We start from the raw sequence: 14,778 nt of genomic DNA on the forward strand, positions 1-14,778 counted from the left end.
AAAAGGTTCCGTTGCTGCCATGTTTTTGAATGAGCGTGTCTGAAATCAGACCGCGGGAGAGAAAAAATTGAAGAATAGCCTGTTGAAAGAATTTTGCTGATGGAATGGAGTGGAAATCTTGCCAATGGAAAAGAATGAAGTTTTGAGAATATATTTCCCCTGAAGCAAGACCTGTTGGTTCGAAACACGATCGTGTCGGGACTCGGGACTTTCAGTCAATATTTTGAGATGAGTATTCTCTCTGATACATATTAAGTTTTGGATTGGGATTCGGGACTTGCATTTGTTGCTTGCCTAATGAAGGGTGTTCCCATGATTTATGCAGCTTAAAGTTCATCAGGTTATCGGGAGATTCTTGTATATTTTAACAAAAATTCAAATTATAAAAAAATTAACAAAACAAAGTAGGTTCAAATAAAGTAAAGTGACTGCACCAATTCTGAGTTTGATTTACAAACTCTGTGAGTAAGGGTCCCACATCAGATGTTATAATTATACTTTGTGTCTAATATGGCTATTTGAAATGGCATAAAAAAGAGATACCAGTTAAACCATTGATCATTGCTGGTGAACTGAAAGCATGCCACCCGTACTACCCGGGCCTCCAGGTGATTTATGTTCCAACAGGACTCTTTGGCATTCCAACGCCCCTGGGCCATTAACTCCAGAGAGTGAGCCCCCCCAACCATGGAGACTCGCATCTGTCACAAGTACCAACCAGGTCAGAGAAGACTCTGTCCTGGTTGAGAAGGAAACTCATTCTCAGATGATCCTCCTGCAGCCACCACTGAAGGTGGGAGCAGATTTCCATCAGCAAGTGAAGCCAAAATGCATAGTCTTGAAACTGCAGGTTCCAACAAGATAGCAGAGAGCACTTAAGAGGACACATGTGCCCTTGCCCACGGCACCATTTCCAGGGTAGCCACCATCAAGCCGAGCACCTGTGGGTAGGACCACACAGTCTGGTGTATGGTGTTCATCAACTGATGCACTTGAGACATCAATTTCTGTATCCGAACTTCTAGTAGGAAAACTCTGTCCTGTCCCATGCCGAACCAGACCCCCAGATTCTCCAATGACTGGGATGGCTGAAGATTACTCTTGGTCAGGTTCACCATCCAACCAAGCTCCTGCAATAAGGAGATCACCTTGTGTGTTACCAGGTGGCTCTCTTCCTGAGACTTGGCTCGAATCAGCCAGTCGTCCAAATATTGGTGCACCAGGAAAATGTTCTGGGAGCAGTGGCTAGACCAAAAGGTAGTACCTGAAATGGATAATGACACCCCAACACCACAAAGTGTAGAAAGTGTTGGTATTCCAATTGGATGGGAATATGAAGGTAAGTTTCTGACAGATCCAAGGAGGTCAGAAATTTCCCCGACTGCACCGCCATTATCATAGAGAGTAAGGTTTCCATGCGAAAATGAGTCACCTTCAAGTGACGGTTGACCCTCTTGAGATCCAGGATGGGATGAAAGGAGCCCTCTGTCTTGGGCACAACGAAATAAATGGAATATCGCCCCATACTTTGAGACGTGGGCACTGGAACCACAGACCTCAGTCTGAGGAGCCTCTGAAGCGTGAACTCCACTGCCTGCTTCTTCTGCGGGGAGTGTTAAGGGGACACCAAGAATACTTCCCGAAGAAGACTGCAAAATTCTAATGCATACCCTTCTCATATCACCTCCAGGACTCACTGGTCCAACGTGATCTCGACCCACCTCCAATAAGCGAGAGAGAGAGAGAGAGAGAGATGTCCCCCTATTTCCTGTTCTGGAAGGTGGGTCATTGGGAAGCTCTGGAAGATTCATCACCTGAGCCCGCTCCTCTCTTGGGCTGTCGAGGATGAAAGAACCGAGACCTACCGAAAAGGCCGAGTCCGCTGAAAGGTCGTCTCTCTGTAGGGCGAAAATGCCTGGAACCCGGACACAACCCCTCATATCAAAGAAGTGCTGTAACTGCTTCTTATCTTCTGGCAACAGACAAACTGGAGACTCTCCCCACTTACTGGCCAGTTTCTCCAACTTGCTCCCAAACAAGAGCGAGCCTTTAAAGGGCATCTTGGAAAGATTGGCTTTGGAGGCTGCGTCAGCTGACCAATTTCACAACCAGAGCTGACGTCTGGCTGCTATCACCGAAGCCACTCCTCTGGCCAAGGTCCAGACCAGATCACTGCCTGTGCTTGCTAAAAAGGCAGCAGCAGGCTCCATAACCACTCTGGAATTCCCTCCAGCCTCAACCTCCTGAGAGAGAAGCAGACAAGATCTTGCCACTAGGGCACAACAGAAGGCTTGCTTAAGAATAGCCTCAATCCTTCTACCATATACATCCTTCAAGGCCGCTCCTCCCTCTACAGGGATAGTCATCCACTTAGAAACGGATCATTCCAGTGCATTTACTTTGGGAAACTGAAACACTCTCTCACAGCGGGATCCAGGGTAACAGGCTTCCAATGTCCGACCCCCTTTAAAATTTGCCACTGGGGCATCCGATTCCAGATTAACCAATTCCTGAATGGCATCCATCATAGGAAAAAAACAAGAAGCTTTACATAAGGAAACCAAAATGGGATTCTTCCTCAGCTCTGCCATAGCATCCGAACCAGGGACACCCAGCTGTTTCAAAGTCTTGGAAATTAGGGCTGGCAGTTCATCTCTATGAAAGAACCGCAACATGGTTCGATACAGTTCCAGCCCTGGAGGAATTTCCCCATTTTTCAGGGAATCAGATCAACCTCTTCATCAGTGCCATCCAGATTCCTGTTGGGAACACCCGCAGGGAGCTGAGGCGAGCCCCCGCTTAAGAATAGGGTTGGAAGAGGTAGGAGCCACAGGCTGAGGGTCCTACCAGACAGGAATGAGGGAAGCAGAGGACTGCGCCTGAAGAAAGGCTTGTAAGCTGGGAAAAAAGTCCACCCAAGAAAAAACAGCTGGTTTCAGAGAAAGCCCAGAAGGAACTGGAGCTGGTCCCACAGAACTGCCCTTGCCTGCAGAGGAGCCAGTCAAGGGAGAACCAAGAGCCAGGCTTAGCAAAATCCAAGGAAGACAACTCTCCCTGAGCATCTCAGCAGCGCTGACACAGGTTAGAAGCCAGGTCAGGCTGAGAAGCCCTAATATGACAGGCAACACAAATAGGAAGACGCTTAGGCTTCTTGCTTAACAGCACTATTGTGGCGATAAATGTGCGTCGTAATAGCTCACACTAAAAAGTGGAATGTGCACAAAAAATAAGTGCCTAGAAGAAGGCGTGGCAAGGTGCACACATAACTTGTGCACCAAGTTAAGCAAGGGAACAGTGAAAAATGCACCCAAAACCAGAGTGCACAATGCGTGTGCAGAGCAGATGCACTGCACACACCAACAGCCTGTAGAGGGCAGCAGAACATGCACAAGAGTGCGCGAAAACAGCCGCTGCGGCCTACCACGCGGCATGCAAAAAAATGCCTAAGTGTGGGGCCTAGCTTACCAGGCTGCCCAGTTCCCCAACCTCAACAGGAATGGGAACGAACACCGGTATGGTGCGCTGAGCACAGAGACTGAAGGAAGTCCTGAAACCCCTCTGTCTCTGATTCAAGGTAAAACTTTTTTTTTTTTTTTTTTTTTTTTAAACCTTACCTAAGCTCAGCACTTACCAGTTGAGTACAGAGATGATCTCCGGCTGCAGAGGGAGAGGGCATCTGCCATCACCGTCCTGCTCAGCCTCCTGCACCTCCTGCCTTTCAGCTAAACTGGCAGCTAAGTCCACGCTGGGAAACCCAGCTAAAGGGACCAAGGCACACCTCTGAGGGACCATGGAAATCACCTCAGGAATTCTCAACTGGGGAGGGACCTTTAGGTATCACAGCAGGAGAGCAGGCCTTTTCTTTCCTGAATTTAGAATTTCAAATTTCTCCTTCCAAAAAGATAGAAGCAATCTCCATAGAGAGATGCACGTCCACCATGTGCTGGAGGCAGAGAATACTGGCAGGCTGGGGTCACTCAAGGCTACATATACTGTCATGTCAGCTTGCTCCATCTCCATCTGCTGGCAGGAGAGTATAAACCCATTGGTTCTGGGTCCATCTGTCCACAAGCTAGGAAACTGCAATTAGAGGCAATGTAATTCTGCCACTTTTGCATATCACATCACATATGGCAAAGTGTAACAAGGAAATGAAGAACCCTTAAACTGGTTTCAGGCAGGAGGGGTACAAGGGTGCCCATGCTGGGCCCCAGGTTGGTGCTGGGTTCTGCTCCTGTCTGCCTCTCAGAACCAACATTGAAGGTTCTGGTGGTGATAAAAAAAAAAACCATCATTCACTTGTTGCTTTCCTGGCTTATGATAAGGCAAGATCACCAGTCTGAATGTACACAGGGGAACACTTCACTTTTTACATCATTCCCGCCTGTAAATGCCTCTTATAGAATACATTAAACCAGATGCATGTTACGATGGAAACTTCAGCCAGTTTCTCTGGCAGAAATTGCCATTTTCTAACAATGGTTAAAAAAAATTCTTATTTGGAGGAGGAATTCAAATCTGACTACAAACTTAGGTTTCTTTTGAGTCTGTCTCAAAATTCAGCACAAAATTCTTGGCATAAAATCTGGTCAAAAATGTTGCTTTTCTCCAAACAGTTCTCTGAATTATTATATAGCCTTCACAAGAAAACAAAATGAACTCTGTACCCTTATCTATGAGAATCAAGGTGCAGATGAAACTCTAGGCCAGGACACAGCACAACCAGGCCATCTGAACTCTCGGAAATGCCGCACTTGGGACTGATGAACCTGCTCGGATACCTTGATGCGCCTATTTGATTACCACTAATATGAATATAGTTGCCAAGAAATTCTTCAGTTAGAAAGCCTTTTGCAGACACTGCAGACAGAGAAAATCTGAAAAACCCAAATTGCACCTTCCAGAGTGAAATAATTCATTGTTTTACATTCACACTGTTGGTTGAAGCCTTCCTGACAAAGCCTGTAAAAAACATTTTTAAAAAAAGTGCCTCTGTTTTCTCCAATGTGCAATGACCTTTCCTCACTGCAGATTTATCTACAACAAATAAATAAAGCTGGCTTTAATTAAAAGTTGAGTTTGGAATAGAAACGAAAAGGAATTTAGTACTTCATCACTGGTACAGTGAAATTACTGTTTAAGCAAATTATGTTTTAATTCTGTACTATGTGAGCCAGCCATATGGTGCTGCCACCTGCAGTCTATCCATGAAACTACAAGAAAGTGAATAAGTAAAATCCAGCAGCAAAAATTGCTGGGAAACACCTTCCTATGATTATTTTGGCTTAGTCGAGCACTGCTAGCTACATCAGCAGTGGGAGATTCAGTGAATAGCACAAGCCCTAGAAGAAAAACATGGAAGAGAATTATCAGCATAAAAGACTGCAGCTGCTAGAGCCAACAGAGGTCATTCTGCTCCCTGCTTCCTTAGGTTCTTAACAAGGAGCTAATCGTTGCCTCTCCAGAATAAGGACAAGAGCCAAGTCATCCTGCACCCAGGAGGCTCAAAGAAGCAGGCCCATACGTGTCTGCATCACCAAGGGAGGACCTGGGAAAACATGGAAGATATTACAATCTCTCATTAATATTCAGGATAGCAAGAGCACCTTCAGTCGGGAATAAGGTAGGAGAATAACAGGGAAATATGACTAAATGCGATGGGAGCCTCTCTCCCATGGAAAGCACAGGTTTCATCTTCCACACATGAGGCGGATTATCTCCAAACTGAGGGTCTCAACTGAAGGCACCACCCCATCCATGGACAACGAGCTGGGAAAACAATTATAACAATTTTGGTCTTTGGACAACTGCAGCTTAAAACAGTGTACCTCAACCATGTGAGAGAATTTGAACCATTCCAGTAACAGCTCAACACTGTACAAGCCCAGAATTTCATGCTGTGTTGCTTGCTTTTCTTCAAAATGAAGAAACAAAAACAGCAAACCCCACTTGGTCCAAGCTGCCAATACACACACACACACTTGCTCCCCTTTGTATCTGTAGAGAGTGAGCGTTTCATTGGGGGGGGGGGGGGGGGGGGGGCACGAGGGAGATAAGGAAAGGTGCCCAAGGGAATGTTCCCACTGATAATTATGAAACTAAACAAGATAGCTGGAGTAAAAGATAATTATTTTAGACTATATGAATGTAATTTAATAAAAAGAGGAAAAGACCTCAGTACCGGTATTTCTCTCAATTGGATAATCAGAATATGAACCAGTTTGTACAATCATAGGTCAAAAAATCTTTTATATTTTTATTGAAAACTTATTTTTAATATTTTTATGGTTTTCCTAAAAAACTGTGAGACACATCTGAAACAAATTTTTGGCAAATCTGCAATTCCAAAATTGCCAGTACCGATGTGGATGATTTTCAATGAGACCCTATTGGTTAACAATTTTCAAGTCAATCGATACCACTATGTGTCTTGCATTCAATTATGTAGTCCATAAAATGCCCGGTAAACAATTATTGGCTCCTCAACAGGTTGCCAGAGAAATCCGTTTAGCATTCATATATAACAATTTCATAGGCACTGAAACAATTGCCATTGTGATTTAAAGCCCGATGAGATAAAAGACATGTCGTGATAGCATTCATTTTCCAGACACATTACTGCCCCGACGCAGCTCACTGCGAAACTTTGCCAACGTCGGCGTTTTTTGGTGTCTCAGCGTGCACAGGCAATCCTCAGTGTTTAAATTCAAAAGAAGAAAGCATTTCACTGAGATAAGTATTCCTGATGTCGCTTAGGCAATTGTTTTAATGCCTATGAAATTGTTATATATGAAAGCTAAACGGATTTCTCTGGCAACTTATTGAGGAGCCAATAATAATTGTTTACCGGGCATTTTATGGACTACAAGCCACACATTTTACTCTCAGAAATTAACACCTGCCCAAAGGCAGGCATTAATCATGGACAACACTGGGAAATGTACAGAAAAGGAGAAAAAACTGCTTTTCTGTACACCCTCCAACTTAATATCATAGCGATATTAAGTCGGAGGTCCCAAAAATTAAAAAAAAAAAAAAAAACTGCCTGCCGGCCCGCAGGTTGGAAAATGGATGCTCAATTTTGCCAGTGTCCATTTTCCTAACCCGTGGCTGTCAGCAGGTTTGACAACCAATGCCAGTAAAATTAAGCGTCGGTTGTCGGACCCACTGACGGCTACCACTTCTGCTAATAAGGAGGCGCTAGGGACGCGCTAGTATCCCTAGCGCCTCCTTATTAGCGCGAGTCCTAATTTAAATAGAGAATTGCACACTCAGGAGAGGTGCTGGGCGCGCATCGGGAGAGCGGGCGCTCAACACGGAGCGCAGGCTCTTCTGCGGGTTTTTCTGAATCGGCCTGAAAGAAAGGCTGGATGAGGCAAGCTGGACAAGGCAAGGCTGAACGAATCAAATGCGGAAACTATCAGAACGCAGGAGCAACATATGCTGCACTAGGCAGGAGACCAGTTGCTGACGAAACATAGGGAGCACAGCTGTGACTTAAGTACCCAGCTGCGTGATGTCATCAAGTGTGCCAGCAGGTCTGTTTCCAGCTGCAGGAGCTTCAAAAGGCACCATGACTTGCACACCTAGGAGGCCCCAGGGTCTGGCGAGGTTGGTAGCATCATGGTAGTGTCTTTGCCTCTGAAGACAGGACAGACTATGTGTGAGCATTGCTGGAAGGTCACATCTGGGAGTGAGTGAGGCCGGTCGCGGTAACATTCCGTGGCTGGCCAAACATAACAGTACCCCCACTCCAAAGCCCCCTCCCCATTCTTCTAGGCTTGGGTTTCTGGGGGAATCTTCTGTGAAAATCCCATAACAATTGTGGGGCTTGGAGATTAGAAACTGGCTCCCAGGAATCCTTCTTCAGGCTCAAATTTCTTCCAGGAGAAGAGATATTGGATTTGGTTTCTGACCTTCCTGGAATCCAGAATCTTCTCAACCTTATACTGGGTATCTTTGGCTGCGATTTCTGTGGGCCTGAGGGATGGTCTGGCTGGCTTGTTGGTTTTAACAAGGAAACATGGAATACATCATGAATCCAGAGAGTCAGTGGTAGCCATAGTTTGCAGGCGGCCAACAGGGGTTATGGAATGACCCACAAATCTTAAGGTGTAAGCTTTTTGTATTGAGCCAAACAAGAATTCCAGGCTGGAGTTCAGGCGCTGGGTGACATCTCTTGTCCGCTTGCCTTTTGAAATACTCTACTGCTTGTTCCAAGAGGTGATGTGCCTTTTGCAAGAGCTCCTGGAGTTTGTGTTCCATTAAGTTGGCTGCCGGGCAGCTGATGGAGACCGGGACAGGCTTTGGTTTGAGGATGATGGCTGAACACCACATAAAGTGAGGACCTGGTCAAACTGCTTACATGATTATTATACTCAAATATCCAGCTGATATATGGAACTCAAGTGTGACTTGCTTTCTTGCAACCGTCATACATAGCCTCAAGAGTATGATGGCTTATGGTGTCAAGCCCGTGAAACTCTGGGCTTGAATAATCATAGGTTGCTGCAAGTGTATTTAAGAGCAAATACAGTGTGAATACTACTAATATTTGCACTTATCAGTTTCCACCGGAAGGGCTGGTAATGTATAACATCCTGAAGTGCTCGCTCCAACACTGCAATGTTTCGGAGTGTTCGACTCCTTCCTCAGGGAGCTTCAGGGATTGCTCTGGTGTAACTTGTGAGATAATGATTGTGGTCAATAGACAAGCGGTGAAAACCACTGGCTGTACTCGGTGCACCAAAAGTGAAGCAGCCTTGCCGAGGTATATGCCGCTGAAATGGTCACGGCTGCGGGAGCGCAATCAGGCAACTTGTAGGATACCCCAATCGAAGTGGGGCTGGTGTACCAAGAACCAGGGTAGACCTAATATGACAGCATTGACCACTTTGGGAAAGCTGATCTGTTCTCCTTGCAGGAGGCTGGTCTGCATAGTGAGCAGAATAATAGCCCTTTGTGCACCCCAAGTGCTTATTCCATTACACCCTTGTTGAAATTGCCACAATCTTGGATCAGATGTGCTTCATAGAACCGTCATGAACGGGTGACATCATCAGCTGGAGCCCTGATGCAGGAAAACATATGTCAAAGTTTCTAGGCACACTGAGCATGCACACCATGCCCTACACAACGCATCCATGCGGGGTCCCTCTCCAGTCTTGTAACATAGAATTATAATTAAAACAAAAATAGGAGCAACCCAGCTCCACAGGGTGGCGGGCAGGTTTCGTGAGGACTAACATCCTGCTGTCCTCTGAGAACATCTGTTACAGGTAAGCAACTTGGCTTTCTCTGAGGACAAGCAGGATGGTAGTCTTCACACATAGGTGAATCCCTAGCTACAGGCTGCTCCCCAACACAAAAGGGAACCAAATGACACCTAACCAGGTTCAAACAGGCACAACAGCAGTGCCGTTTGGATGTGCGTTTTCGATGCACTATTATTACCCCTTATACAGTAAGGCAGGAGTTAATTTCGGCTGGCACCAGGCAAGTGTACAGAAAAGCAGAAAAAACTGCTTTTCTGTACACCCTCCGACTTAATATCATAGCGATATTAAGTTGGAGGCCCCAAAAATAAAAAACCTCCAAAAAATAAATAAATCTGCCCGTGGCCCACGGGTTGGAAAACGGACGCTCAATTTTGCCTTTGTCCATGTTCCGAACACGTGGCTGTCAGCAGGTTTGACAACAGACGCCGGTAAAATTAAGCGTCGACTGTCAAACCCGCTGACAGCCGCCGCTTCGCCAATAAGGAGGCACTAGGGACCTAATTTAAATACAGAATCACATGCCCAGGAGAGGGGCCTGGGTGCGAGTTGGGAGAGCAGGTGCTTGCCTTGGAGCGCTGGCTCTCCCGCGCACTTTACTGAATTGGCCTGATTATTTGCTGTTACTTTTGTAGACTCACTATCGCACAGTAGGCAAGCTCTGGGTCTCCCTGCTGCCATGCCGTAATGTTATTTATTTATTTATTTAACTCTTTTCTATACAGACCTTCATGGTGAATAACCATATCAGATCGGTTTACACAGAACTGGGTAAACTGTAACAAAGAACAATCATTTAACAGAGGAAGCGAAAAAGTTACATTCAACAAGGAAGGTAAACTTGGAGGCTTAGGCAGCCGGAAGGATAAGGCCAAAGAGGGCAGTTAACTATGAACATAATACAATTGAGGATTAAGGGCTTGTGCTTAATAGGAACTTAGAGGTATGAAGTACCATGTTACCAGCTTTCTTATGAGAGCTCTCAAAACATACACAGATAGCACAGCAATACACTTCAGGGTGCCTGCCTGTTCAAAGCTGCATTGACGTGGCAATCCAACTGATCCCCAAAACTGGAATGGTCATCTTGGTGACTCAATAAATTGCTGCCTCCATCCACTGTACCCATACTGTTCATCTTCCACTTGTCCATGATACAACATTGTAAGAAAAAAATGCTTTTGTCTCCAAATTAAATAAAATTTGTTTTACTGCTTTATATAATGAAAAATTATCACACCATCCTCATAGAAAATAAAACGGAATCACCAATATACACCTTCTTCTCTATTGGCTTAGAACTTTTTAATAATGCATCTATCCAGTCCCTTGATTCTTGTGTCTCAGTATGCACTGGTTCATATTCCTACCTCTTCTCCCATGAATTTTCAAAAACAGTCATCCAGATTCCAGTCAAGTACATTTATATCTTTCTGACTGCTCATTATCAGAATTATCCAGGTGCTTCCCAGGATTTTTATCTCCCTATACCATTTTTTACTCCCTTCTGCTAATCCTGCTGAAAAGCTTATTATTATTAATACTTGTTTTTAGATTTAACAAAATATTTACAAAATAAGTCTTGTAAAGAGATCAACAATAGAAAAAATACATACCAAAGGAAAAAAAATCACTTTTTAGGGCTTATACAATCTACAGTATGGAAGGAAAAAAGTATACCAACACGGATATTTAATAACATTTGCAGGGAAAGTTACACCAGAACTGGACACCCAGCTGCAGAACTCTAGGTCTCATAAGGAAATGTTTCTTTTTTTTGTGTCACTAGAGACATCGGGATAAACTCATGTAAAGATTACAAACCATCTGTTTTTATGGAACACATTCAGTGCTACAAGGTATAGCCTTTCTTCCACAATCTTATCTAACACCTCAATCAAACAAAGAATCAGAAGATAATTGGGCATATTCCTGCTCTTCTTTTTTCTTGTAAGGTGGACGATAAGTTGCTCTAGAAACTGGAGAGTATGAATTCTCTAGAATTTTTAATATCTCAAAGAAACAACACTTGAGCATATCAACAAATGGGACCATATATTTAGGAAACAAATCATAGTGTTCATTGCCTCATTATATTTTCCAGTTTCTCCATTTTATTGTGTAGATGAACATTATCATTCACCAGATAGGATGCCTTCTCAAAGTTTTTCTCCATTTTAATTTCTAAAGATATCTCAATAACTCTAATTTTCCCAAAGAATCTTACATTTGAGCCAGCAGTAACTTATTTTGTTTGGACAGAAACCTTTCTAGTCTAGCAATGGCCTCCAAGATACTTGCCAAACTAAATGCTGCTTGTCGTATCATGGTCGATTGAAAAGAGTCAAGAGAGACATGTGTTGTCCTGGGGCTGTCTGGTGTACTTCCTGTCATAGTCAATTTTGAAACTGCTGCCATATACTTCCTCTCCGCTGCCAAATCTTCCCAAGTAAGCTGGGGCTCAACTGGCACTCTTCCTTGTGTTGCACACTCTGCATTTGCTATCATGGAGACTCTAGCGCCTGCTGGCTCCTCACCACTATCATCTGATGGTGCCGGTGCTGCTAGGCTCCCTCGCAGGCTCACAGATTGGAGGCCTTGATGGAATACGCAATCTTGGGCTTTGACAGATGTTAGGATCTAGAGAGAGGAAGAGGGCTAGGGAACACCAGCAATCCCTCCCCAGCATTATCTCTCAATATAAGTCCTAGCCATGGTATCCAACGGCATGGCCCTTGCATGGATGACAAATTAGTCAATTAAGACAGGCAATGCAGGTAAACCAAGAGCTGCAGGAAAGATCCTGGTCTTCCCTTTCAGCTTAACCATGGTTATCAAGGTAACCAGGCCAGGCAGAGCTCATGCAGTGCATTGCTAACTGACCAACTTAGATTTCTCCTCTGGAAGGTTTAGTGAAATATCTGTGTTGGGCAGTCCTTTTTTCTGCAGCTCCTCCTAGACATTTATATAATTTTTCCTTGCTCATTTCTTTTTGGTTTCATTTTCACAGCAGAATCCAATGTTTGTTCCTGGAATGTGTTCCTACCACTATTGCAGTCTTATCTGAACAAACCAGACAAGTCTGTAAGTTCCATTTTGGTCTGTCAGCTTCAGAATCCCAAGAGACTCTCTAAGACATTTTACCGGCTCTCTGCTTGTCACTGGATAATCAAGCCTGCTTGCCCGACTGATCAGCTGCCACTATGCCCAAGCCACAACTGTCTTTCTATTAACAAACACAGAAATAAAGACCAACCAACAAACTGTTGGGGAGACCTTTCAGTTGGATTAATGCAATACATTTGCGATTCATTCAACACATTCCACTGCATCATATGTCTAACATTTACACTTAGTTTTGCCATACTATTTCAGCAAAATGTACCTGTTGCAACTCATTGCTGAATGCCAGAGTTACAGCATACTTAACAGAAGCATTTGCAGAGAAGTGACTGGGGAATTGTACCACTCTATTAATGTAGAAAGTACAACCAGATTTCATTCTGAAGAGCCCTGATATTTCTACCTGCAGCAAAGAGGAACCTCGCAGTAGAAGGGTTAAAAAAAGTAAAAAAATGGAAATACATCCCCCCCCCCCCTTATTGTACAGCTCTGCTCATGAGCATGCACTAAATCCTTCTGCTACCTGCACTGAGAAGCAGAAAGGTATGTAATAAACACGCCAACTCAGGATGTAGAGCCATCACTTTACCAGCAAACCTAAATGCTGCCACAATGGCACACGGGCAACTACCAGCCAGCAAGGCAAAGGGTTTCATGCAATAGTAGTCTCACATAATTATGCACGCTTTCTCCCCTTATGATTGTTTTTACGGCAAATGAGCAATTAACTTTAATGTACCTTTGAACCCTGACATGGTTTATTTGCATCATACAGACTTTACCTGCGGCAGCATTAGCCCATGCCAGCAAAAACGACCAAGCTTTTTACTTTATACCAACATAATTCTCAGGTCATACCCCAGCTATGCCTCTTACATGACTAGATGGCTTCAAGAGCCAACACTGCATGTTTTACGTAAATGCAAGGTTAGTGCTTTTATTTTTTTTAGTACACATGCCACAAGCTTCATGGACACATTCTAGCTGTACATCTTCTATGAATGCTTTCCAGACGTCCAAAGGCTGTACTTCTTAATACAATGTTATTCTAGATGCCAATGTTACCTTAATCCCAACTACTATGCTAGATAAGAAGCAGCTCCAAAATTTGTCACTAGTGTCAGTATAATAAAATACCTGGGTATGGAAATGCTATATCTGGTAAACTAATTAAATGAGCTAAAATATTGTGTCTCTAACCAATTTTTTTTTTTAGTTTTTGTTCTTAAAAGTACTATGGCCATGTCTCAACACCCTACCTCAGGGTTGCTCAAACTGGTCCCTAATGCTGCCACCCACCCCCAGCCAGTTGGGATTTCAGGATATCCCTAATGAACATGCATGAGACATATTTGCACACATAAGTGCATGCAAATGAGTGTCATGCATGTTCATTGGGGATATCCTGAAAATCTCTGAACTGGCTGGGGGGGGGGGGGTGCATTAGGACTAGTTTGAGCACCCCTGCTCTACCTGAATACACATCACTAACATGAAATGGCTACGCTTGTAACTGTTGATTGCCAATTGCCTAAAATTCCAATCTTACAGATGTATCTTGCACTCCTGATACACCAGGTCATCTTCTGCTGGGAGAAAAAAAAAAAAGGCAGAGAAGCAAAGCACAGCTTTATAGAGCAAGAATGTCCCGCCTGCAAAAAACTGTCCTTTCCATCTGCTGGTCAGGAAGTCAATTGCATGGTTTGAACTGAGATAGGTAGAAAATCTGGGAAAAATATATATTTTTTAAACATTATAGTTTGTAACTGTTGGTGTCTCATAAAAAGAGCTTTTAATTGTTTCCTTGGCGTTTTCCAACCACCTGTAGAAGATCCAAGGCTGCCTGCGCTGAGTCAGCCTCTCCATTAACAGTGCCCACAAGTTTGCACATCCAAACACCTAGAGTTTTAGTTTGCAAATAAACCTGGGGGTTTTTGTTTAAAATTTCAAAATTGCTGATCTAGTCACTAAATTGAAATAAAACAAAATGTTTTATATGTGTTATAGAGCGAACTGTCTTGGAATTCCTTATGACGCCATTTAAAAAATATTTGGAATTCACAAATTAAAGAGTTGTTTTTCCAGTGCCTCTCCAGACAGAACCTACTGGCTCGAAACACATTTTTGGGAGGGTAAATATCATTTAATTAACATAGTTGAGATGTTTTCAGAAGAGCGCTTCCAGAAAAAGAACACATGGATTTTGGGTTTTGATTTTTTGGCAGAGGAGACTGGATGTTGTGCTTACTTGGACTGTACCTGTCAGGCACTATCACTTGATACTGAAGGAGGATCCATCTTGTCAATGATTCATGCTCGCTGGGTTTGGGGTTTTTTTTTTGTTTGCTTTTTTACTTTTGCATCTTCTTCTCCACATAGA

General features: G+C 43.8%; 1 protein-coding gene across 1 annotated transcript in view; it reads right to left on the reverse strand.

Annotated features, from left to right (window-relative positions):
• Nucleotides 1-14,778, reverse strand: part of SHQ1 (SHQ1, H/ACA ribonucleoprotein assembly factor) — a 211,025-nt gene that overhangs the window by 90,722 nt on the left and 105,525 nt on the right.

This window comes from Rhinatrema bivittatum, chromosome 4 (assembly GCF_901001135.1).
Source record: "Rhinatrema bivittatum chromosome 4, aRhiBiv1.1, whole genome shotgun sequence".
NCBI classification, from domain to species: Eukaryota; Metazoa; Chordata; class Amphibia; order Gymnophiona; family Rhinatrematidae; genus Rhinatrema; species Rhinatrema bivittatum.